This window comes from Scyliorhinus canicula, chromosome 4 (assembly GCF_902713615.1).
Source record: "Scyliorhinus canicula chromosome 4, sScyCan1.1, whole genome shotgun sequence".
Classification (NCBI taxonomy): domain Eukaryota; kingdom Metazoa; phylum Chordata; class Chondrichthyes; order Carcharhiniformes; family Scyliorhinidae; genus Scyliorhinus; species Scyliorhinus canicula.
Genome location: NC_052149.1, coordinates 184,338,418 through 184,363,202, shown reverse-complemented (window position 1 = coordinate 184,363,202; position 24,785 = coordinate 184,338,418). Strand labels below are relative to the sequence as shown.

At 49.6% G+C, this 24,785-nt stretch overlaps 1 long non-coding RNA gene across 1 annotated transcript; it reads left to right on the top strand.

Moving 5' to 3' along the window:
- The first annotated feature begins 1,504 nt into the window (after positions 1 to 1,504).
- On the top strand, positions 1,505 to 3,546 carry LOC119965211. The gene is made up of 2 exons (XR_005460457.1): positions 1,505 to 1,594; positions 3,267 to 3,546. It is a non-coding gene; the product is annotated as an uncharacterized LOC119965211 (long non-coding RNA).
- Positions 3,547 to 24,785: the final 21,239 nt, after the last annotated feature.

The window sequence follows — 24,785 nt, the reverse complement described above, 5'->3', positions numbered from 1 at the left end:
TTAAATTCTCTTTTGTTGGAGATGATCATTGACTGGCACTTGCGGGACGCAAATAGAACATAGAACATACAGTGCAGAAGAAGGCCATTCGCACCAACCCACTTAAGCCCTCACTTCCACCCTATCCTTGTAACCCAATAACCTCAATAACCCCTCCTAACCTTTTTGGACACTAAAGGCAATTTAGAATGGCCAATTCACCTAACCTGCATGTCTTTGGACTGTGGGAGGAAACCGGAGCACCCGGAGGAAACCCACGCAGACACGGGGAGAACGTGCAGACTCCGCATCGACAGTGACCCAGCGGGGAATCGAACCTGGGACCCTGGCGCTGTGAAGCCACAGTGCTATCCAGTTGTGAAAATGAAAATTGCTTATTGTCACGAGTAGGCTTCAATGAAGTTACTGTGAAAAGCCCCTAGTCGCCACATTCTGGCGCCTGTCCGGGGAGGCTGATACGGGAATCGAACCGTGCTGCTGGCCTGCTTGGTCTGCTTTAAAAGCCAGCGATTTAGCCCAGTGAGCTAAATCAGCCCCTTAAATGAAAATCTCTTATTGTCACGAGTAGGCTTCAATGAAGTTACTGTGAAAAGCCCCTAGTCACCACATTCCGGCGCCTGTCCGGGGAGGCTGGTACGGGAATCGAACCGTGCTGCTGGCCTGCTTGGTCTGCTTTAAAAGCCAGCGATTTAGCCTGGTGAGCTAAACCAGCCCTACCGTGCTGCCCCTAAATGTCACTTGCCGCTTGACAGTCCACACCTGGATATTGTCCAGGTCTTGTGGCATTTGGATATGGACTGCTTCATTATCTGAGGAATCTCGAATAGTGCTAAACATTGTGCAATCATCTGTGAACATCCCCACTTCTGATCTTATGCTGGAAGGAAGGTCATTGATGAAGCAACTGAAGATGGTTGGACCCGGAGGAGTGTTACAGGCAAACTTGATCCTGCTGTCACTCGATGTCAGACTTGTTCCATAATTGATCAGTGTCTGTCACCACAAGGTACATTTTATTCTTTTTAAAATCCCTTCTGTTGACGCACAATTAAGCACACAAAACTGAAGCCCAGTTTCAGGTAAGTTTCAATATCCCCCCCTGCCCTCCCACATCACCAGCACCATCCCTTCCCCACTTGGGGTGTTTCTGTCCATGCAAAACAACATCTGTTTTGAACCTCAATACCTTTGTGTCATTGTCCTTCTTTGTATATCCTTACGGGTATTCCAATTTTAACAACATTAATTATTTTTGGTTACTAAATCCTGGATACTCTTTTGCTCCTAATTTACTGCTTCCATCACATTGGGGTCATTGCTAAATGCTGTTGCCTATTCAACAAATTGGGTAAAGAAACATTCATTTAAAAATCATGCACCGCATTTTAGTTTTACCTTTCTGCTTCCTCAGTCAAAACCAGATGGTTGAAATACACCACACAATGCCCTGGATTTTCTGCAGATACCCTTGATTAAAATATTCTCCTGTCTTCCCATCAGGAAGACTGCCTTCCTCACTCGCAACTGCCACTCAAACACCTGCAATTTCTGCACCTGAAATGAGAAGGACAAGGATTAGCTTTTAGTGTCAAAGGTAAGCAGGGAGAGATAACTGACACCTGAAAGCAGCAGCACTGTGCCCAGCAAGGTGGCTGAGGTAGTTGATACAAAGGGAAAGAGAGAAAGTGATAAATAAACCCTATGCCATTGGCATCTGACACTCCCTTCATGTCAGCTCCACAACCCAGACTTCCAGTGGCGACATAATGTGTAGCTCCTTTGGCATTCTCCAGTAGCTACCTTCAAGAAAGAGGGGTATGTGTTAAGGATGACCTTGTGAACCATTTTGGTAGGGATAACAAGTTGTGAACAGGAGGGGAAGGACTTTGAGTGAAGTTTGTTACAATTGATAGCAAGAGAGCAGACTAAAGTTGGGTTGATGTGTGCTGTGAGGTGGGTGAGTCAGTGTGAGCAGAGAGTAATTACATTGAGTTAGAATTTCTGCCTTGATACCTGTCATGGGTTCTGCCATTGATCTCCGGAACCTGCTCTTCTCAGTGTCGTTGCATGTGTTGCATGCAGAGTTTTCTGCAGCATTGGGGGGGGGGGGTTGTTTTGGGGGAAGGTGTCGATGGGAAGAGCTCTCTCTCTCTCTCTCGTTTCCTGCAACTCCCTGAGCAACATCTTCTAATGTTACATCTGAGAATCAAATGAATCTATTTTTAACTCTTCCAGTCATGTCACTCAGGTTAAGGCCTTTCTTACTGCCTGCAACCACTGTACTCTTTCCCTTTAAGAAGTACATGCTGCTTTTGGCTGGAGTCGTTAATGTCCAATCTCCTCCACCCACATCCCAAACGCATGCACCCACCTCCAAGCAGGTGCATGGTCCATGGATAATAAGCAAGGTGGGTATTACTGGCTGCACGTTAGTTATAATTAACCCCAGTAATTCTATTGAGGCATGACAGTAACACTACAGGTATATGATACTTCTGGTGGATGTAGCACAATGGCAATACAGTGTGGCCTTCAGCAAAGGACTCTGTACTTGCCAAGCTTTCTATATGTCGTGGACCCCCCCTCGCATCTGGGATCAATGAAAAGCAGAAGAGAGAGCGGGGTGTGCAGCACATACATTTCTGTTGCAATAATCAAATTCTTTAACCATAGATTTAGCTCTGAAGTGTGACCCCAGTATAAATTTCCCATTGTCCCTTTGGCTATGTGTACCAGCAAATGTAGCATGTGCACTATCATCTGAACAAATGTGTTTTGGCCTTTATCTTCTTAATGTCTTGAATTAGCTTCACATTAATGTCCATTAGCTATATAAACTAAAAATTAAAATGTGTTATTAATCAATGTCAATGATGTTTTTACCTAATTGTTAATGTAGTAAGTAGATTCTTTAAAAGCTTATGCACTGTCAAAACCTTGAAATCCAACCAACAGTCACATGAGCAACATCGCAAAAAAGTTAAGAGTGATTAGTATATGGCAATGGTATCTGAATAATCAGTGGTGACAAGGCAGTAAAAATAGAAATAGCAAAGTTCACATACACTATCAAGCAAAAGTCTGTGCAACTCAGTTTTCAGTGATGTGTTTGCCAATAACATCGTAATAAGGCTAAGAGATTTGGCTCGCAATAGGTTTTAAAGCTATATTTTGATTTACTGGAAGCATTGAAGCCATTTTGTTGTACATGAAATGTTTTTAAAAGCTACAGGCTGAACCTTTTTTTTCTGCTTTTGCTGATGCAGATTTACTTTTGGGCTTGGTAAATGACTAAATGTGAAGTGCTGAGTTTATTCCAAGACCAGGATTCCTGTGTTTCTCCTCTCACTTCTAACAGCATCATTACGAAAATGGGACTTGCACTGTTCTGAATAACAGAAACACTGTCTGCTGAGGCGAGAGAGGCTCCCAACTTCTGTAAACTACAGATTCATGGTTATCCTTTTGGAAAAGTGCCAAGTGCTTGCTGGAATAGTTGCAAAGCTATTAGATGCTGTGGTAATAAAGAACAACATTGAAGATAAAGAGATAAACAATCATGTATTTCTTCACATAATATTCCATCCCATCAATTATTTTTTTAAATATCAAAACTTCTATAGGTTTTCCAATTCCTATCTCCATTCTTCACTTGATGTCCAATTTTCCATTGCTACTGATTCAAATGTGACCACCAAATTATTCCTTTCTAGTACAAATCATATAACTCAAGAGTAACAATCATTTAAAGCACTATTTTCAAATCTTCAGTAAAATACCATAGGCTGTGGTGATTTTCCGTTGCTGTGGAAGCAGTATTCTATTGAGATAGAAATGCTAGTAATCTTGTTACCAGCTCGTGTTACAGTTTAATTCTTTACAATACTTTTCACTCATACCAGTGACGAGCTTTCACATTCTCTGCACCTGATCTTATTTACAAAACATCTGGAACAGTATAACAACAGGTCAATCAATGAACCCTTTACCATTGTAATGAGAAGTTTGAAATAATGCTGATGACCCTTTGTGTATCCTAAGTCCCTCCTAACTGACAGAAAATATTACACTGACAGGCCGATAAAAACTTTTAAAAAGCTACCTTGGGCGCGATCGTACGACATTGTCGCAGCCGACTCGGCGATAGGATGAGGCCATTAACTTCTGCGAGAGGCCTCTTGCAAGATTTACGACATTCGGGACGCCTTGTGAAATCTAACGAGATCTCGTGTACTGGCACTGGATAATGTGAAATGCAGTTCCTGGGCAGTGTAAGAGGACAGTGCCAAAGCTTTGCAAGGGGCAGTGCCTGAGCATTGATGGGGGCAAAGCTGGGATAGGGTCTGAGCAGTATCAGGGGAGAGAGCCCAGCTAGTGCTGGGGTAGGGGGTGGTGATGCCTGGGGTTGTTCCAGGTGAACTGCTTTGCTCACTCTGGGGGGGCCTTTGGAAGTGATGCCCCAATCCTCAGGGATCTAAGTAGGTGGTGGGGCAGCGAATGAGAAGCTGTCCCCCCCCCCCCAGCAATACATTGTGGGACCCGTGACTTCAAGATTTTTTTTCTTCTAAGACCTGCACCAGATGGCAGAGAAAGCCGCCATTGTCGTTGGCAGCTTCAACACCGCTTTTCCCCGACATTGGCATATGCCGATATCGGGGAAAATCCCGGCCATTGGATTCTTCGAAATTAAGTCTACACTCTTGCATTTGTGAGATTCTACTTGAGCACACCGACCAGGATGCAATAAAACTAATGCACTAAGAAAAGATTAGCAGGACCCCTTTTTGGTCTGCCATTGTAGATAATTGTCATTTCCAAAAAAGGAAATAAACATCAATGTGTGCTGCCAGGTATATCTGCAGTTGATCTTTCACAGAGTTAGAACAAGTGCAATTGCAATAGAAGAATCTATATGAAAATAGACTGATGTGTTATCTGTGTTGGACTAACATGGACTGCAACTGGATGCAGTAAAACGAGAAACAGGCTTCCGACACAGGAGCTGGTCCAACACAGTTTTATTGAACCTGTTGATTGCTGTACATAATCTGCTGTGGGCTGACACTCTATTAGCCTAACTGATAACCTCCTACTGGCTTGACCAGACTAGCTCTCTATCACATGGTGATGATGTTCATTGGCCTGTGCACTGCGACAATCTCCCTGGCCGTGTCCTGTGAGAGAGGGAGAGCCTTAATGCCCTGTGGGCTTTATAGTGGTGATGTCCTGTCTGGTGATTGGTTGTTCTGTGTCGTATGTGTTCATTGGTTATCCTGTGTGTCAATCACTGCCTGTCTGCATCTCATGATAGACATGAGTGGATATTATGACATCTCCCCCTTTTAAAATAAATTTTGGAACCTGGCTGTATATGCATGCATAACTATGTACAAGTGGGGAATGAATGAACATATGTACATGGAAAGGTGTCTATCGTGCAGATACAGAGCAAACTGAACAAAATTTACAAGATTTAAATCTATAGATTCAGTCTTTGTGGTGGGCGACGAATTCTCGTCGATCGCCGCAGAGGTGGAGGGGGGGAAGCCGGCACCTGGACAGGCGGGATGGCTGCCATCTCGGTGGCCTTGTGGACAGGTGGGATCCCTGCCAGATCGGTGGCCTTGTGGTGAAAGACGTCCGGAGGAGGCATGATGACATGCAGAGAAGTGCGGTCGGGTGATGGGCAGGGAACTTTATGCAGCGCCCTCCTGTTGCGCTGTAAAATGAAGCCATCAGCCATTTGGACAACAAAAGACCTGGGAGCAGCCTGTCTGATGACAACAGCTGGAGCTGACCAACCTCCCTCAGGCAGCTGAACGCGAACAACACCGTCTGGAGCCAGAGCAGGCAGATCCGTGGCATGAACATCATACGAGCATCAGGCTGGGCCCTGGATCGCTGCACCTTCTGCAGCACTGTGAGGTGGTCAAGGTCTGGAACATCGATGGCTGGAACAGTCGTCCTCAGGTTGCGGTTCATGAGCAACTGCGCCGGAGACAAATCAGTCGACAGAGGGGTTGCCCTGTATGCCAATAGCGCCAGGTTGAAATCCGAGGCTGAGTCTGCAGCCTTGCACAGCAACCGCTTGACAATGTGGACCCCTTTCACGGCCTTCCCGTTTGATTGCCGGTAATGGGGACTGGGTGTGATGTGACTAAAGTGGTAGGATCGTGTAAGGTCAGACCACTCTTGGCTGTAGAAATATGGACCGTTGTCACTCATTACCGTGAGTGGTATCCCATGCCTGGCAAACGTCTCTTTGCAGGCTTTGATGACGGACTTTGACGTGAGGTCCGACAGTTTCACCACTTCCGGGTATCTGGAGAAGTAGTCGACCAGGAGCATGTAATAACGCCCATTGGCGCGAAAGAGGTCTATCCCACCTTGGACCACGGAGAGGTCACAAATCTCGTGCTGTTGCAGCGTTTCCTTGGGCTGAGCTGATTGAAACATTTGGCATGTTGTGCAGTTGAGAACTGTGTTGGCAATGTCCCGACTGATGCCAGGCCAGTAAACTGCCTGCCGAGCTCTGCGCCAACATTTCTCGACCCCCAGGTGACCCTCATGGACCTGTCTGAGCACCATGTTTGCAAGCTTTGGGGAATGACGATTCTATCTAGTTTAAGAAGGATCCCCTCAACAACCGTCAGCTTGTCCTTAATGTTGAAGAACTGGGGGCACTGCCCCTTTTGCCAGCCATGGGTGAGGCGCTTCATCACGCGCTGCAGTAGGGGATCTTTGGCAGTTTCTTCGCGTATTTATATAACTGATGAGACCATCAATTCACGCGACACGTGCTTAGAAGTGAACAGTGGTTTTAATCGTCTTACAACAGAGCCTGCCTGTGACAAGATGAACTCCAGATGAACTGGCAGGCAGGCTCTCAGCATCAACCTTTATACTTCCGATTAGGGGGAGGAGCTGTGGGTGGAGCCAAGGGTGGAGCCCAGTACAAACTCCCGGACACTCCCAGTGCATCTCCCCCCAGTGGTAGAGCAGCGCAACAGCTCATGTGCCGAGCTGACAGAGACATAGTACAACATGTGTAATACAGTGTGAATTACGCTACTGTGATTCACCACAATAACTCATTCATCAGTGGCTGGGAGACAGCTTTACTTGTGCTTCAATGTGGCGGATGAAGTCACTCTGTTCACATGGCGTGGTGACGGATCGGGATAGGGCATCCGCAACGATCAGCTCCTTACCCGGTGTGTAAACGAGTTCGAAGTCATATCGGCGGTGACGAAGAAGAATTTGCAGCAGCCGAGGTGTCATGTAATTTAAATCCTTTTGGATTATGTGGACTAAAGGCCTGTGGTCTGTTTCCACTGTGGACTTTGGCAGGCCGTATACTTAGTCATGAAACTTGACTTTCCTGTCAGGAGACCCAAGCACTCCTTTTCGATCTGGGCTTACCGTTGTTCAGTCAGAGTTATGGCTCTGGAGGCGTATGCCACTGGAGCCCAGGACGAGGAGTCGTCTCGCTGGAGGAGCACCGCCCCAATGCCGACCTGGCTTGCGTCTGTGGATATCTTGGGATCCTTGGTTGGGTCAAAGAATGCCAGTACTGGGACTGTGGTGAGCTTCGCCTTCAGCTCAAGCCACTCCGCATGATGTGCGGGAAGCCACTGGAACACTGTCGACTTTTTTGCGAGATGCCGGAGGGCTGTGGTATGGGATGCCATGTTGGGAATGAATTTCCCGAGAAAATTCACCATCCCGAGGAAACGGAGAACCGCCTTTTTGTGCTCTGTGGTCTTCATGGCATTGATTTCCAGCACCTTGTCAGCGTCAGGTTGCACACCCTGCTGTGAAATGTGGTCACCCAGAAACTTGATTGCGGACCGACCAAATGAGCATTTGTCCCTGTTGAGCTGGAGGCGGTTTTCATGTATCCTCTGGAAAACTTGTTTGAGGCGAGCGATGTGATCCTCGGGCGTCGTGGACCAGATGATCACGTCGTCCACATAGACTCGCACCCCCTCGATGCCGTGCATCATTTGCTCCCTTATGCGATGAAATACTTTGGAAGCTGAAATGATACCAAAAGACATGCGGTTGTAGCAATACCTGCCGAACGGAGTGCTAAACGTGCACAGCTTCCGACTGGACTCATCCAGCTGTAGCTGCCAGAACCCACAGGAGGCGTCCAGCTTGGTAAAGAATTTGGCATGAACCATCTCACAGGTTAACTCTTCACGCTTTGGGATCGGGTAGTGCTCGCGCATGATGTTGCGATTCAGGTCTTTGGGATCTATGCAAATGCGAGTTCACCAGAGGGCTTCTTGACGCAGGCCATGGAGCTGACCCAGTCTGTTGGTTCTGTGACCTTTGAGATGATACCCTGGTCTTGGGGCTCTCGTAGTTGCGTTTCAGACGATCCATGAGAGGGGCTGGTACCCGGCGCGGTGCATAGATGACTGGGATGGCATTCCATCAAACATGTTGTGGTATTGCGTGAGAATGTCGTCTATCTCAGCCTGGAGATTTACATTGGGCGAGGCAGTTGCCGGTGTCGAGGGCATGGCATGGACACGCTGGACCAGATTTAGGAGTTTGCATGCGCAAGCACCGAGTAGGGATGCATTGTCAGGCTGGATGTTCTCGAATCGTAACATCACTTTGATTGCCTTGTGAGATACACCTAGCTGACATGATCCACTGGCAGCTATGGCATTGCCATTGTAGTCAAGGAGCTGGCAGGCTGGTGGAAGAATGCTAGGTTGGTCTCGGATGCTGTCAAGGTCCGACTGTGATATGAAGTTTGCAGGTGCGCCAGTGTCCAATTTATATTGGATGCGACACTGGTTAACCGTGATGACAGCACACCACTCGTTGTCAGGATCCACAGAGAGGATTGAAAGGCGGTTTGCAGGCATGGTGGAGGCCAGCTCGTGGGTGGTGATTATGCCCACCCGATATGGAGACTCAAGGCAATCAGCATTGGGGTCCGTTGGGCTGTCGGGATCTGAATCCTGCATGCCTTGTTGTATGGCAGCGGACACGTCTGCGCTGTAGCTGGGATCGCTGGCTATTGGTCGGTGGAGCGGACCTGCAGAGGGCTGCATAATGCCCAGGGTTTCCACACTGTAGACATCGCCTTCTTTTGGCTGGACATTGCCGCTTTAAATGGGCGGAGCCACAATTTGGACACGTCATGACGCTAACGTCAGTGCGTTCCGTGCTTCATCGCGCATGCGCAGTGCGGTCGGCCGACTTTCGCACATGCGCATCGGGGTATTCGGCCTCATCGTCCACCCGGTCGTGGCATGCATACGTAGAGACCCGGGAAAAGCGTGCAAAATGGCCACTCACCTCGATGCTCAGGCCTTGCATTTTTGCTATGGCCTGTACCCTTTCTGCCTCGTGGGAGACTAGTTTTGCATTTTCTGCTGCCCTGATGCGGGAGTAACGATTCCTGGCATGCTCATGGACAACGCACGTTTCGATGGTGACAGAGAGGGTCAACTGTTTGATTTTGAGGAGCTGCTCCCTCAGGGAGTCGGACTGGACCCCGAAAACGATCTGATCCCGGATCATGGAATCAGCCGTCGAGTCATAATTACATGACTGCGCCAGGATGCGGAGATGGGTCAAGAAGGACTGAAAAGGTTCATCCTTACCCTGAAGCCTCTGTTGGAAGATGTACCGTTCAAAGCTCTCATTCACCTCAATGTCGCAGTGGTTGTCGAATTTCAGCAGAACTGTCTTGAACTTCGCCTTGTCTTCGCCATCGGCAAACGTGAGCGAGTTATAGATGTGGATGGCGTGGTCCCCCACAGTCGACAGGAACAGCGCGATCTTTCGGGCATCCGATGCTGCCTCGAGGTCAGAGGCCTCGAATACAGGAGGAACGTCTGTTTGAAGACTTTCCAGTTGGTGCCGAGGTTGCCGGAGATCCGGAGTTGCGGAGGAGGTTGGATCTTTTCCATGCCGCTGGATGGCTTCGTGCTGGTCGTTGCAGATTCACTCGAGGTAGGTTCGTTAGAGTTAATAGCTCTCTGGTACCATGATGTGTTATCTGTGCTGGTCTAACATTGACTGCAACTGGATGCAGTAAAACGAGAAACAGGCTTCCGATACAGGAGATGGTCCAACACTGTTTTATTGAACATGTTGATTGCTGTACATAATCTGCTGTGGGTTGACACTCTATTAACCTAACTGATAACCTCCTACTGACTTGACCAGACTAGCTCTCTATCACATAGTGATGATGTTCATTGGCCTGTGCACTGTGATTATCTCCCTGGCCGTGTCCTGTGAGAGAAGGAGAGCCTTAATGCCCTGTGGGCTTTATAGTGGTGATGTCCTGTCTGGTGATTGGTTGTTCTGTGTCGTGTGTGTTCATTGGTTATCCTGTGTGTCAATCACTGCCTGTCTGCATCTCATTATATACATGAGTGGATATTATGACATAGACCATTCCTGGTGACTATTTTTACTGGGCTGACATGTCTCAGTAACGTTCAGCCAATACATTTTAAACTAGGCACACACAGACTAATAAAATGGACACTGCAAATCAAGTGACCTTTGGCATTTTGAACTGCAGACAGTCCTTATAGAACATAGAACGATACAGCGCAGTACAGGCCCTTCGGCCCTCGATGTTGCACCGACATGGAAAAAAACTAAAGGCCATCTAACCTACACTATGCCCTCATCATCCATATGCTTATCCAATAAAATTTTAAATGCCCTCAATGTTGGCGTGTTCACTACTGTTGCAGGTAGGGCATTCCACGGCCTCACCACTCTTTGCGTAAAAAACCCACCTCTGACCTCTGTCCTATATCTATTACCCCTCAATTTAAGGTTATGTCCCCTCGTGCTAGCCACCTCCATCCGCGGGAGAAGGCTCTCGCTGTCCACCCTATCTAACACTCTGATCATTTTATATGCCTCTATTAAGTCACCTCTTAACCTTCTTCTCTCTAACGAAAACAACCTCAAGTCCATCAGCCTTTCCTCATAAGATTTTCCCTCCATACCTGGCAAGATCCTGGTAAATCTCCTCTGCACCCGTTCCAAAGCTTCCACGTCCTTCCTATAATGAGGCGACCAGAACTGTACGCAATACTCCAAATGCGGCCGTACTAGAGTTTTGTACAACTGCAACATGACCTCATGGCTCCGGAACTCAATCCCTCTACCAATAAAGGCCAACACACCATAGGCCTTCTTCACAACCCTATCAACCTGGGTGGCAACTTTCAGGGATCTATGTACATGGACACCGAGATCCCTCTGCTCATCCACACTACCAAGAATTTTACCATTAGCCAAATATTCCACATTCCTGTTATTCTTTCCAAAGTGAATCACCTCACACTTCTCCACATTAAACTCCATTTGCCACCTCTCAGCCCAGCTCTGCAGCTTATCTATGTCCCTCTGTAACCTGCAACATCCTTCCGCACTGTCTACATCTCCACCGACTTTAGTGTCGTCTGCAAATTTACTCACCCATCCTTCTGCGCCCTCCTCTAAGTCATTTATAAAAATGACAAACAGCAACGGCCCCAGAACAGATCCTTGTGGTACGCCACTCGTAACTGAACTCCATTCTGAACATTTCCCATCAACTACCACTCTCTGTCTTCTTTCAACTAGCCAATTTTTGATCCACGTCTCTAAATCACCCTCAATCCCCAGCCTCCGTATTTTCTGCAATAGCCGACCGTGGGGAACCTTATCAAACGCTTTACTGAAATCCATATACACCACATCAACTGCTCTACCCTCGTCTACCTGTTCAGTCACCTTCTCAAAGAACTCGATAAGGTTTGTGAGGCATGACCTACCCTTCACAAAACCATGCTGACTGTCCCTAATCATATTATTCCTATCTAGATGATTATAAATCGTATCTTTTATAATCCTCTCCAAGACTTTACCCACCACAGACATTAGGCTCACCGGCCTATAGTTACCGGGGTTATCTCTAGTCCCCTTCTTGAACAAAGGGACCACATTTGCTATCCTCCAGTCCTCTGGCACTATTCCTGTAGCCAATGATGACCTAAAAATCAAAGCCAAAGGCTCAGCAATCTCTTCCCTGGCTTCCCAGAGAATCCTAGGATAAATCCCATCTGGCCCCGGGGACTTATCTATTTTCACCTTGTCCAGAATTGCCAACACTTCTTCCCTACGCACCTCAATGCCATCTATTCTAATAGCCTGGATCTCAGCATTCTCCTCCACAATATTATCTTTTTCTTGAGTGAACACTGACGAAAAGTATTCATTTAGTATCTCGCTTATCTCCTCAGCCTCCACACACAACTTCCCACCACTGTCCTTGACTGGCCCTACTCTTACCCTAGTCATTCTTTTATTCCTGACATACCTATAGAAAGCTTTTGGGTTTTCCTTGATCCTACCTGCCAAAGACTTCTCATGTCCCCTCCTTGCTCGTCTCAGCTCTCTCTTTAGATCCTTCCTCGCTTCCTTGTAACTATCAAGCGCCCCAACTGAAACTTCACGCCTCATCTTCACATAGGCCTCCTTCTTCCTCTTAACAAGAGATTCCACTTCTTTGGTAAACCACGGTTCCCTCGTTCGACCCCTTCCTCCCTGCCTGACTGGTACGTACTTATCAAGAACATGCAATAGCTGTTCCTTGAACAAGCTCCACATATCCAGTGAGCACAACCCTTGCAGCCTACTTCTCCAACCTACACATCCTAAGTCATGTCTAATGGCATCATAATTGCCCTTCCCCCAGCTATAACTCTTGCCCTGCGGGGTATACTTATCCCTTTCCATCACTAACGTAAAGGTCACCGAATTGTGGTCGCTGTTTCCAAAGTGCTCACCTACCTCCAGATCTAACACCTGGCCTGGTTCATTACCCAAAACCAAATCCAATGTGGCCTCACCTCTTGTTGGCCTGTCAACATATTGTGTCAGGAAACCCTCCTGCACACATTGCACAAAGAATGACCCATCTAATGTACTCGAACTATATCTTTTCCAGTCAATATTTGGAAAGTTAAAGTCTCCCATAACAACGACCCTGTTACGTTCGCTCTTTTCCAGAATCATCTTCGCATTCCTTTCCTCTACATCCCTAGAACTATTAGGTGGCCTATAGAAAACTCCCAACAGGGTGACCTCTCCTTTCCTGTTTCTAACCTCAGCCCATACTACCTCGGAAGAAGAGTCCCCATCTAGCATCCTTTCCGCCACCGTAATACTGTCCTTGACTAGCAGCGCCACACCTCCCCCTCTTTTGCCCCCTTCTCTGAGCTTACTAAAACACCTAAACCCCGGAACCTGCAACAACCATTCCTGTCCCTGCTCTATCCATGTCTCTGAAATGGCCACAACATCGAAGTCCCAGGTACCAACCCATGCTGCCAGTTCCCCTACCTTATTTCGTATACTCCTGGCATTGAAGTAGACACACTTCAAACCACCTACCTGAACACTGGCACCCTCCTGCGAAGTCAAATCTGTGCTCCTGACCTGTATACTCTCAATCTCCCGTACCCCAAAACTACAATCCAGGTTCCCATGCCCCTGCTGAATTAGTTTAAACCCCCCCAAAGAGCACTAACAAATCTCCCCCCCAGGATATTGGTGCCCCTCAGGTTCAGATGTAGACCATCCTGTCTATAGAGGTCCCACCTTCCCCAGAAAGAGCCCCAGTTATCCAGAAATCTGAATCCCTCCCGCCTGCACCATCCCTGTAGCCACGTGTTTAATTCCTTAGTCTTTAGCAACGTCCTTAGTCTTAAGTGAATACCTAATTAAATATAGATATTCACAGCCATCTGGAGAATTCACACACCCCTTTGCTTTAAGGTTGAATCAACACATCAAGGCTACACAATTCCAACTTTGACTTTCTGTTTCACCCCAGACAAAAGGGAACATCAAAACTCAATGAGCGGGGTTCTCTGTCAGCTGAAGTCAGAATCGGGAGACACGATTGGGTGGAGAAATGCTTGTCAGCCGAACATCGAGGCCGGCTCTGGGCACCAGATGGAATGTCATGCTCTGGTGCCACGACAGCAGGCCAATGCATTCTACGCTGCACGTACAGTAAACGCCGTTGGCATATCATTAACGGGCCCAACCTGGTACTCTCTGGGACTCCTCCCAAGATGCTCCACTCTGCCAGGAGGAATTACTGATGGCAAAGTTCACTTGTGCCTCTAAAAATTGGTAAACCAGCACAGTGGCTACTAAGGAAGAGCACGGCGATAGGTCATGTTCCTAGAGTCACGACCATGGGCTGCAGTCCTGCCGCTGCCATGGCTGGTTTAGGGAGGGGGTGGTGGTGGGTATCTGCTAGGGCCGGGGGGGGGGGGGGGGGGGGGGGGGGGTTTGGGGGGGGGGGAGTCGTGGGGGATCACCAGAGGATGGGCTTTGGTGTCAGGCAGACCTCTGGGACCGGGGTGTCTAGGCACGGAGCGCCATTTCCATGGCCTGCAAGGCAACCACCATGCTCTGCATCCCACTGACTGCCCACTGTGGCCCGTGGTTGTGCAGAGCGACATCAGTCGTATGGGTGCACCCATTCATCCTAACCCCTCCCTCCACCCCATCTCCAACCCACCAATGCCCCCACCCACCCACAACCGGGTGCCACCCAAGGGCAAAGACCATTGTCGCCCCTGCAGCCTCATCAAAGTGATAGTCGCCCTGAACATTATTGCCACGGTGTCCTTCCTGGTGCCGAGTGGGGACCTGTCCGGGATCTCACAGACCTTGGTGCACATGTGCATCCCCGCCTTCACGGAGGCCAGGAATGCCTCCTTGGCACAATATATCTGGTTCAATGTGGACCAAGCCCACAAGGCTGCGCGGTGAGTGGGGTTCACTGCCATTGCTAGGATGCATCAAGTTCAGGGAGTGATCGATGGATGCAAGTCCCCCGATGAACACTGGCGCATAAGGGGGTGTTCTTCACAAACGGAAAGGGGCTCCACTCCATGAACGTGCAGCTGGTGTGTGACCCCGAGATGCACATCATGCACGCCTGCGCCTGATACCCAGGCAGCGTGCATTACGCCTTCATCCTGGCACACTTGATGGTTCCTGACACCTTCGAGGTGCTCCCCCGGGTGAGGGGTTGGTTCCTGGATGACAGGGGTTATGAACTCCAGTTATGGCTGATGACGCCAATCTGGAGGCCACAGACCAATGCGGAGACCCGCTACAGCAATGCCTATGCCGTGACCAGAGCCATGATCGAGCGGTGCATCGGCATCCTGAAGATGCGGTCCAGCTCTGGAGGGGCCCTCCAGCATAGTGCTAGGATCGTCTCCCACATTGTGGTGGCCTGCTGTGTCCTCCACAACATTGTGCAGCAGAGGAGTGGCATGCTGGAGGAGGGGGATGAATGCCAGGCCTCGTCCAACGAGGAGAATGTGGGGGAGGACCAGGATGCGCAGGGCTTGGGACCCAGGCATACGCAGGAGGCCGTACAACGTGTGTACCAGGCCAGGCCAGCCCTGCCCATCTCATCCTTCAGACCCTTCTCACAGAGCACCGAGGCAGATTGAAACGTTTATGAACAGGTGTTTATTGTGAGTAGGTAAATATGTATCTATAAGTTTGTGCCCTAGCCACTAACGTTATCCTATGTGCTACAACTGTGTCAAATTAACTGGCGTCTAACTTTCTGGCCTCATGGCTATGTCTAGGTGGATCCCCAGGCGATACATCAGTAGTGGAGGTGGCCTGTTGCGATTCGTGCCCTGTGACCTTGGTCCACTTTGACGTCCGCCCTTTGGAGCGACGAGGCCTGGACAGGTGCGACAGTCTCTCAGGTGTCCCAGATGACATGGTGCCACCTTGTTCTGCCGCTGCCCATTGGATGTGCCAGGGACAGGAGGAGGGGGAAGCCCGAGGTCCTGTGGTGTTCCAGCACCTTCCCTGTGGGGTCACAGGCACCGGCCCGTCACCTCCTCCTCCCTCAAGGTGCCCGATGGCCCCCAGGTTACTCCTGGGGACGGGGTTGCGATCGGAGCGAGCAGTCCTGGAGGCCCACTCTCATCGCGACCAGGGTCTCGATGCTTGCGGACATGGAGTATAGGGACTGGGCCACCCCTCTCTGGGACTATGCCACATCCCTCTGTGACTGTGCTAGAACCCTCTGTGATTGGCTCAGATCAGCTAGCACCCAGGCAATGCCGTCAGTGCCCACAGCTATGATCTGTTGTAACTGGGCCAAGCTCTGCAGCGGCACTGCAATGTCCAGGTGATCCTGCCTGGTCTGTGACAGGGCAGTCCTGTCCTGTGGCTCAGTCACTGCCCGCACAGATGCTCCAGGCCTTGGACATCCTAACCCATGGCCGATATCTTCGCTCACAAGGCCTAAATCACGGATGCCACCCATGCGTTGTTGGCCTGGGTGGCACACATGGTTGGCACCGTCTCCTGCCTCTGCAGTGTTTTGAATACTTCAAATGCACCTGCAATTGCTGGATGGTTACTGACAACCCCTAATGTAGTCCCTGGCTCTGTGACTGCATCTACAGCATCGATGGGCCTGCCGTTTCCAGAAGTCCGAGACCTGTCTGGACAAGAGCTAGTCCCTGGTGTCGGGCCTCCCTCCTGCCATCTGCCCCCTCAGGGTTCCTACCTCCACCTGATGTACCGCTGCATGTTTGTGGTGCTCTCAGATAATGATCCACTAGTCTCTTCACTAAAGTGTCCAGCCGAGGTGAGTGTCTCTGGGATGGTGGACGGTGCTGGAGACAGCTGTGATGGAAAGCCGGTGTCGTCTCCGGACTGGTGCTCCAGGGTGTTGCGGGCTGGCGTTTGGGCGCTCGCATCTGTCATGTTCTGTAAATTATCCGAAGTGAATGATGAACTACAGAAAATCTGGTTTAAATAATTTATTATGGAACAACTGCATGATAAGATAACTAGGATAAATAAAATAATAAATTACAACCCTAATTAACTGAGGTAAAGCTACTGCAAAATACGTCTTTCCTCCAGCACGACCTACTCCCAACTCCCCAGCCACAGGGTCCCATGGTGGGTTTACACTGCCACCTAGTGGTCAAAGGCTCCAGGGTGTTGCGGGCTGGCGTTTGGGCGCTCGCATCTGTCATGTTCTGTAAATTATCCGAAGTGAATGATGAACTACAGAAAATCTGGTTTAAATAATTTATTATGGAACAACTGCATGATAAGATAACTAGGATAAATAAAATAATAAATTACAACCCTAATTAACTGAGGTAAAGCTACTGCAAAATACGTCTTTCCTCCAGCACGACCTACTCCCAACTCCCCAGCCACAGGGTCCCATGGTGGGTTTACACTGCCACCTAGTGGTCAAAGGCAAGACACAAGGCATGACACATGGTTAGATCAGGGTTGGGGTGGTGCTGCAGGGGAGATGGGGTGGTGTAAAACTGCTGGGGTGAGGGGTATGGGGGGTGGTGGGGTGCTGGGATTGGGGTGGTGTGGAGGTGGTGGTGTGCTGGGGTCGGCGTGGTATTGGAATGGTGGGGAGCTGGAGTTGGGGTGGGGGGTGGGGGTGATGGAGTGTTGGGGTTGGGGTGGTGTCGAGATCATAGGGTGCTGGAGTTGGGATAGTATGAGGGAATTGCTGCGGTTGGGGTGGTGTGGGGGTGGTGGGCTGCTGAGGTTGGGATGGTGTGGAGGTGGTGGGATGCTGGGGTGGGGATATGGGATGGTGAGGTGGGTGGTGTGGGGGTGTTGGGGTGTTGCAGATGGAGTGGTATGGGGGAAGTGGGGTGCTGGGATTGGGGTGGTATGCGGGAGGTGGGTTGAAGTGATGGGGTGGCATGGGGTGTTGTGGGGAACTGGAGTTGGGGCGGTGGGGAGCTGGGTTTGGGTGGTATGATGAGCTGGGTTGCTGGGGGTGGGTTGGTAGGCTGTTGATGTTGGGGTGGTGTGGGGGAGTTGGGGTGCTGGGGTTGGGGTGATGGGGTGTTGGGGTTGGGGTGGTATGGAGGAGGTGGGGTGCTGGTGCTGGGGTTGGGGTGGTGGGGAGTTGGAGTTGGGTGGTATGGGCAAGGTGGGGTGCTGGGGTTGGGGTGGTGTGGGGGAGGTGGGGTGCTGGGGTTGGGTTGGTAGGGAGTTGGGGTTGGGGTGGTGTGGAGGTGGTGGGGTTGGGTGGTATGAGGGAGGTGGGGTGCTGGGGTTGGGTTGGTAGGGAGTTGGGGTGGGGTGGTGTGGGGGAGGTGGGGTGCTGGGGTTGGGGTGATGGGGAGTTGAAGTTGGGGTGATGTGGGGGTGGTGGGGTGTTGTGAATCTGGTGGTATGGGGAAGTGGGGTGCTGGGATTGAGGAGGTGGGGAGCTGGGATAGGGGTGTTGCGGAGCTGGGCTTGGGGTGGTATGGGGGAGGTGGGGTGCTGGGGTTGGGGTGATGGGGAGTTGACGTTGGGGTGGTGTGGGGTGTTGCGGATTGGGTGGTATGGGGTTTGTGGGGAGCTGTGATTGGGGAGGTGGGGAGCTGTGATTGGACTGGTGAGGAGCTGGGATTGGGGTGGTGGGGAGCTGGGGTTGAGTGGTATGGGGTTGGGTGGCATGGGGGAGGTGGGGTGCTGAGGTTGGGTAGTATGGTGGAAGTGGGGTGCTGGTGATGGGGTGGTATGGTGGTTGTGGGTAGCTGGGATTGGGGTGGTGGGGAGCTGGGATTGGGGTGGTGGGGAGCTGGGGTTAGGTGGTATGGGGGAGGTGGGGTGCTGGGCTTTACTTCAATTTTAAAGCATTAACTTCATCTAAGAAACTACAAGACTATGAAAAAAGAGACAGAGATACTTATAAACTATCAGTGTATATTACCTTCATCTGTGAATGCAATGTTGCAGCAGCAGGTAATTATATAATAAAAATGTTTAAATTCACAAAAACTTGCTGTTGGGATTATTTGATTAGGACACTCACTCTGAGTGTAAAAACAAACACACATATTTTAGATACGCACACACTGATCAGAAGCAGTAAAAGGAATCACATAGGGTGTGATTCTCCGGAAAGATTTCTAAGTGTGGTAGCGAGCGGGAATTGCGGCGAGCTTCCCGCAGCTCGGCCCAACAAGAACAAAGAACAAAGAAAAGTACAGCACAGGAACAGGCTCTTTGGCCCTCCAAGCCTGCGACGACCATGCTGCCCGTCTAAACTAAAATCTTCTACTCTTCCGGGGTCCGTATCCCTCTGTTCCCCAAGGCCGGCAACACTATTCAATGTTAATTGGTCCACTTAACGAGGCCTCACAGGCTTCTCGCCACAAATGAAGGCTCGTCAGTCGATTTGCCAGCACCACACTCGAAGCCCCCCACTAATAAGTTTAAGCAGCACTTAAGGAGCACTTGCACAGACAACCCCAGCCAGCTTGTAACAATGGTAGCGAGTAAATCAGCCCAAAGTTTTGGGGTTGCTGACCTGGGGAGGCTGCTAGACACCGTGGAGGCCAGGAGGGATGTCCTGTTCCCCTGAGGGTCCAGGATGGTTAGCCATAGGGCAGCCAGTACCGCCTGGAATAAGGGTTAGGGTTAGGGTTGGAATGGTGCTAGACAATAACCCTCACCTCCTTCGAGGAGCGGCCCTGTGCGGCCGAGGACAGAACCGTCACCCACGCGGAGACTGGCGGACACCGCAGAGATGAGGAACCAATGGGCTCCATGCGGGGGACCTGTCAAACATAAGTTGTTATTGCCTTACTGACTGACCCATCCCTTCCACTGACTACATGTCCTATCTCCCGCAGGTCCTCCAGTTGACGGCACACCTCAGTGGGAAATGTTCGTGGTCAGGCTTCTGGGGCACAATCTGGTAAGCACCACGTTTCTCTCAAGCATCGGGAATCTTGCAAGAGACTGTGCCACCAGGCCAGGTGCGACGAGGCTGTTAAATTGCACCCATAAAATCTGCCAACGACTTTGAATTTATTACAAATAACAGAGACTTAAACAAGCTTGTCTGCACTTTAATTGAGTGAAAATTGTATCCTTCTAGCACAGGCAGTGATTCATTGTCCCAGATTTTCCCCACAACAGTTTGATCCAAGTACAAATTAACTCATCCTTTTTTGTATAAAGGAGCTGTATTGGTTAGCGAACTCGTGTAGTTGGATCTGAACAGAGGCTTTAATACACTTACAACAGAGCCAGCCTATTTGCCGTTGAACTTCAAATGAACTGCAGGCTGGCTCTAAGGCACTGATCTTTATACATCAGTCCCAGGGGGAGGAGTCCTGGGCGGAGCCAAGGGAGGAGCCCAGTACAAACTCTCGCGTACTCCCAGAGCGACTCCACCTGGTGGTCGGATAGTGCAACTGCACTTACAACGGTGGACAGTGAACAGATATACACGGAGTTATATTGGCAACTATATATAGTGTGAATCACATTCACCACAGGTTAGGGTTAGGGTTGGAATGGTGCCAGACAATAACCCTTATCTCCTTCGAGGAGCGGCCCTGTGTGACCGAAGACAGAGCCGTCACCCACACGGAGGCAGGCGGACACCGCAGAGATGAGGAACCAATGGGCTCCATGCGGGGGGCCTGTCAAACATAAGTTATTGCCTTACTGACTGACCCATCCCTTCCACTGACCACATGTCCTATCTCCCGCAGGTCCTCCAGTTGACCGCACACCTCAGTGGGAAATGTTCATGGTCAGGCTTCTGGGGCACAATCTGGTAAGCACCACATTGCTACTGATGTACATCAGGTGGAGGCAAGAACCCCCAGGCAAGACATCAGTCGGAGGGCTGCTGGATCCCAGTATCTAGCTGGGTCCCAGCCTGATGTTGAGCCTCTGCAACAGGGTTACCCAGAGCTGATGGAGACGTTATGGAGCGGCTGGGACATGCAGAGGGAGATATCAGCGACACTCCAGCAGATCCATAGCCGCTTGGAGGAGACCCTCAAGGATCACTGAAGGCACTGGGGGTGGGGAAAGGGGTGAGGTTGTGTGGGTGTGTGGGAGTGTCGAGGGCGGCACCATCGGGAGACTGGGGAATTGTATCGCACATTAAACACCCGTGTGCACAACCAGTCAGATGCCTCTGTCACTTTCTTCCACAATGCAGGCCGAACTCCGAATCCTTGACCCCTCTTTCCAACTCCTCATCTCCAAACTCCAGGAATCTCGTGAGATGTCGCAAGCATCGGGAATCTTGCGAGAGGCTGTGCCACCAGGCCAGGGGCGACGAGGCTGTTAAATCGCGCCTATAAAATCTGCCAACGACTTTGAATTCATTACAAATAAAAGAGACTTAAACAAGTTTGGCTGCACTTTAATTGAATGAAAATTGTATCCTTCTAGCACAGGCAGTGATTCATTGTCCCAGATTTTCCCCACAACAGTTTGATCCAAGTACAAATTAACTCATCCTTTTTTGTATAAAGGAGCTGTATTGGTTAGCTATAGTTCAAGAGTCACTGAGTGCTTATCCAGAGTTTTAAGACCCAGGAATAAGTTACTGCTGCAAAGCAACATCAGAATGTTTTTCTTAATGACGGTATTTTATTCAAGAAACACGCTCGTAACCCAACAGCTGGCTTTCAGGGGGGCACCACACCACTTGGGACAACCGAGCAGCAGCCGGGCCCATCCAGGACTGGTCTCCCCAGCAGATGCCCGCCTAATGGGGACCCAGGTCACAGGACAGGAATCACAGAGGGCCACCTCTGCTCCTGCTGTACCACCTGGGGATCAACCTAGACGTAGCGTTAGGGCTCGATAGGCCATAAAGTTCGATATCAGTTAAGTTGGCACCTGTGAGGGGTGGGCTGGTCTGGGTTAGCCAGAAAGGGGGTGCGGGAGGGAATGGGTGGACGCTGTGGGTGGCCCGTGCTCCCAACCACTCACCCCCCCCCCCGCCTGCCAACCGTCCCCACCACCATCACCCTAGGGATTTGATGGGACCGTGTGATGGAATGGCCAGCTCGCATGCATGGATCACCCAGGTGGACGGTGGAAAGAGCTACTGTGGGCACGAATCAGACCTCGTCATACGATGCAGAGCACCAGAACTCATAGCAGAGCGGGTTGTCATTATCCTCCAGGCCATGGACTAGACCCGCTGTTACTGCCAACCCAGTGCCCCCGCTCCATAGTGCTGCAGGTATGTATCACAGAGGGGATTGCAGTCTTCTTTGCAGCTCCTCCTCCTCAGCCTGTTGGGCAGCCGGCTCTCCATCCGATGCGGCTGCCTCCTGTTCATCTGGGGCATGCTCCGCTCCTGCAGCTTCCTCCTTCTCGAGCAGCTCCAGCTCGTACAGCCGCAGGGCATTCCCCAGTGCTGCGGTGACTAGGAGGAAGGCCACCATTGCTGGTTGAATTCCAATATCTATTGTCTGCAGGGGATGAAAGGCCGACATGTTTGCATGCTGCATACCCCTATGCCCAACCAGGTTCACCGGGCTACGCGGTGACCCCGGTTTGCATGGCCGGCTCTGCCCCCCCCCCCCCCCATCTCCACACCACTGGTCCCGCTGCCTGGGTGCGTGGGATCCTATGGCCCTGGCACCATCCCTGCTGTCAGGGCTCCTGTCGGCTTGTGCTCCCTTGCCAGCGGTGGTGCTCCACAGCCTCCACCTGGTTCCCCCATAGGGGCTACAGTTGGAGTTGCCCTTGAGTGGGCTGCGTGATGCCCCGCTGGCGGGTGGTGGCCGGTTGGCTGGTGGGGGTGTGCAGGAGGGTGTGTTGCGGTGGTGGGAGCTGCAGTGCGGGGGGTAGGGGCACCTATATGGCTGGTGGCACTCTGTAGAACCAGGGCCAAGGTGGGTGGTCAGTGGGGTACGCAGCAAGATGGTTGCCCTGCAGGCTGCGGCATGGCGATCCATGCCTGGAAACCACCCCAGTTGCGAAGGGGGTCATGCTGGCTCTTGGGCCCATTCCCCCATCACTCCCCAGCCCTTGCAAGATTTGGCAACAAATCGGCGCCCAACATGATTTTGGTGTCAGAACCGATTCTGCGCCGAATCGCATTTCGCGATTTCAGTGTCAGCAAATGGAGAATCCCGCCCATCACCTCCCAGAACAAAAACAAGCAGCCCTTCTAACCTGGAAGAACAACGCAAGGTTGCAACTCAAGAAGGCGGCATTCTAACAGCTCAAGGATGACCCCAATCACAATTCTGGAAGATAAAGGACATTTGTGGGAAGAGAAAGCTGATAGGTCCAACAATATGTTGATCATCATGACATGCAAAACCTTTTGAAGACAGCAGGGCTATCTATAGACTAAGATCAAATGAGCAAAATCTCTTTCATTCACAGGAAGGTGTTTCCCTTATTAAGGATGATAATGTCACCTGTCGATGCTGAAAAACGCATTTTGAACAACACCTCAGCTTTGGTGGACTGGTCACGGTGTCTGGATGGCTGAAAATGGTCCAAAAGCAGATCCTGTTTTCCCAACTCTCAAATGATAAACATTCCAGAGCGGCAGTAGCTGCCTGAATGACTAGCTTGCTACCACTCATTCAGATTGGTGGTAACTTGTCCATCAAACTGCATCATGCTCTGAGTCTCAGCACATCAATGATGAGGCAGAGTGACAGAACAAAAGAACATGAATCAAATCCTGTTCTCCAAATGCCTCTTCCTTGTGGGACATCCTGCCATATGGGCCCAAATATCTGACGGTCGAAAATTAGCCTGTTCAGTTACATGAAGACCCATATCAAAATCTTGTGACCCTGGCTAGATGTCATCCTTGTATCAAGTGTTAGGGTACTGGTGCCTACCCCAGTTTTTGTTCGGATATCAGAAGATACACCCCAAACAATTTACAATTTGTAAAATTGTGAGGAAATTATACTTCACCCCAGCAGTGATTCTGACCAATGGTCACGAAAACAAACTTTAATTTAAACACAGAATTAATCACATTAACATTGAAGAAATAGCTTTACAATTAACAGTTAAACAGTTCTAAAATCTAAGGAAAAAATTTAACTCACCATCTACATTGGCAACTATATACATTCTCCTCAATGATGCTGCACAATCCAAATGCTACTGAAGAACCACTGAAAAATTAAGAGGCATTGACCTTTCAGAGATAGTGGTAAATCCAACCATTTCCACTCCGTTGCAATTGATTGTCAAGTTCTCTCTCACTGAAAAAAATTGTGATTAATTCGTCTTCAACTGTTTATTTTTCAACAATAACCAATTGCCTTTATATAGCACAATTAAGCTCGAAAAGTACCTCAAAGCACTTTGCAGAGGTGCAATCTTGCAAATCTAGAAAAATTGTGATGACTGTCTTTCTTTTTGGTTTGTAGCTGTAATGGTGAACCTGTAGATTAACATTTAGTGTCACTTTCTAGTGTCCTGATGTTTTTTTCTTCAGAGCTGGATTGATTAATAGTACTGAAAGAGAAACAGAAAATGCTTGAGGCCTCAATACCGAAAGATGCTCCAGTTAGTGAAAGATCAATAGGTTATGATTGCAGTAAAAGCTTTTAGCAGGCTGACAGGATAGATTTGCTGAACATTGATCTCGTGCAGCGGTTCACAAACCTTTATTGGTTGAAGGACCCCTTTTAAAGAGATTAGTAATCATGGTAACCCCATCGAAATTATGATATCATATGACACTCTTAATATGAAAGTGCTTAATGTATAATGGTTTTATAATGCTTTAAAAAATAAAGTATTTATTTACAGACATCAGATGAACATGTTTGCTCCCAATATTGTTTATGGATTATTGACTGGGATTTAAAATCAGTAAATCATTGAAATTAAAATTGTTGGCAACATCGCTAATGAAGAGGATAACGACCAAGCGACTCTTTAGGCCCAATCATTGTATA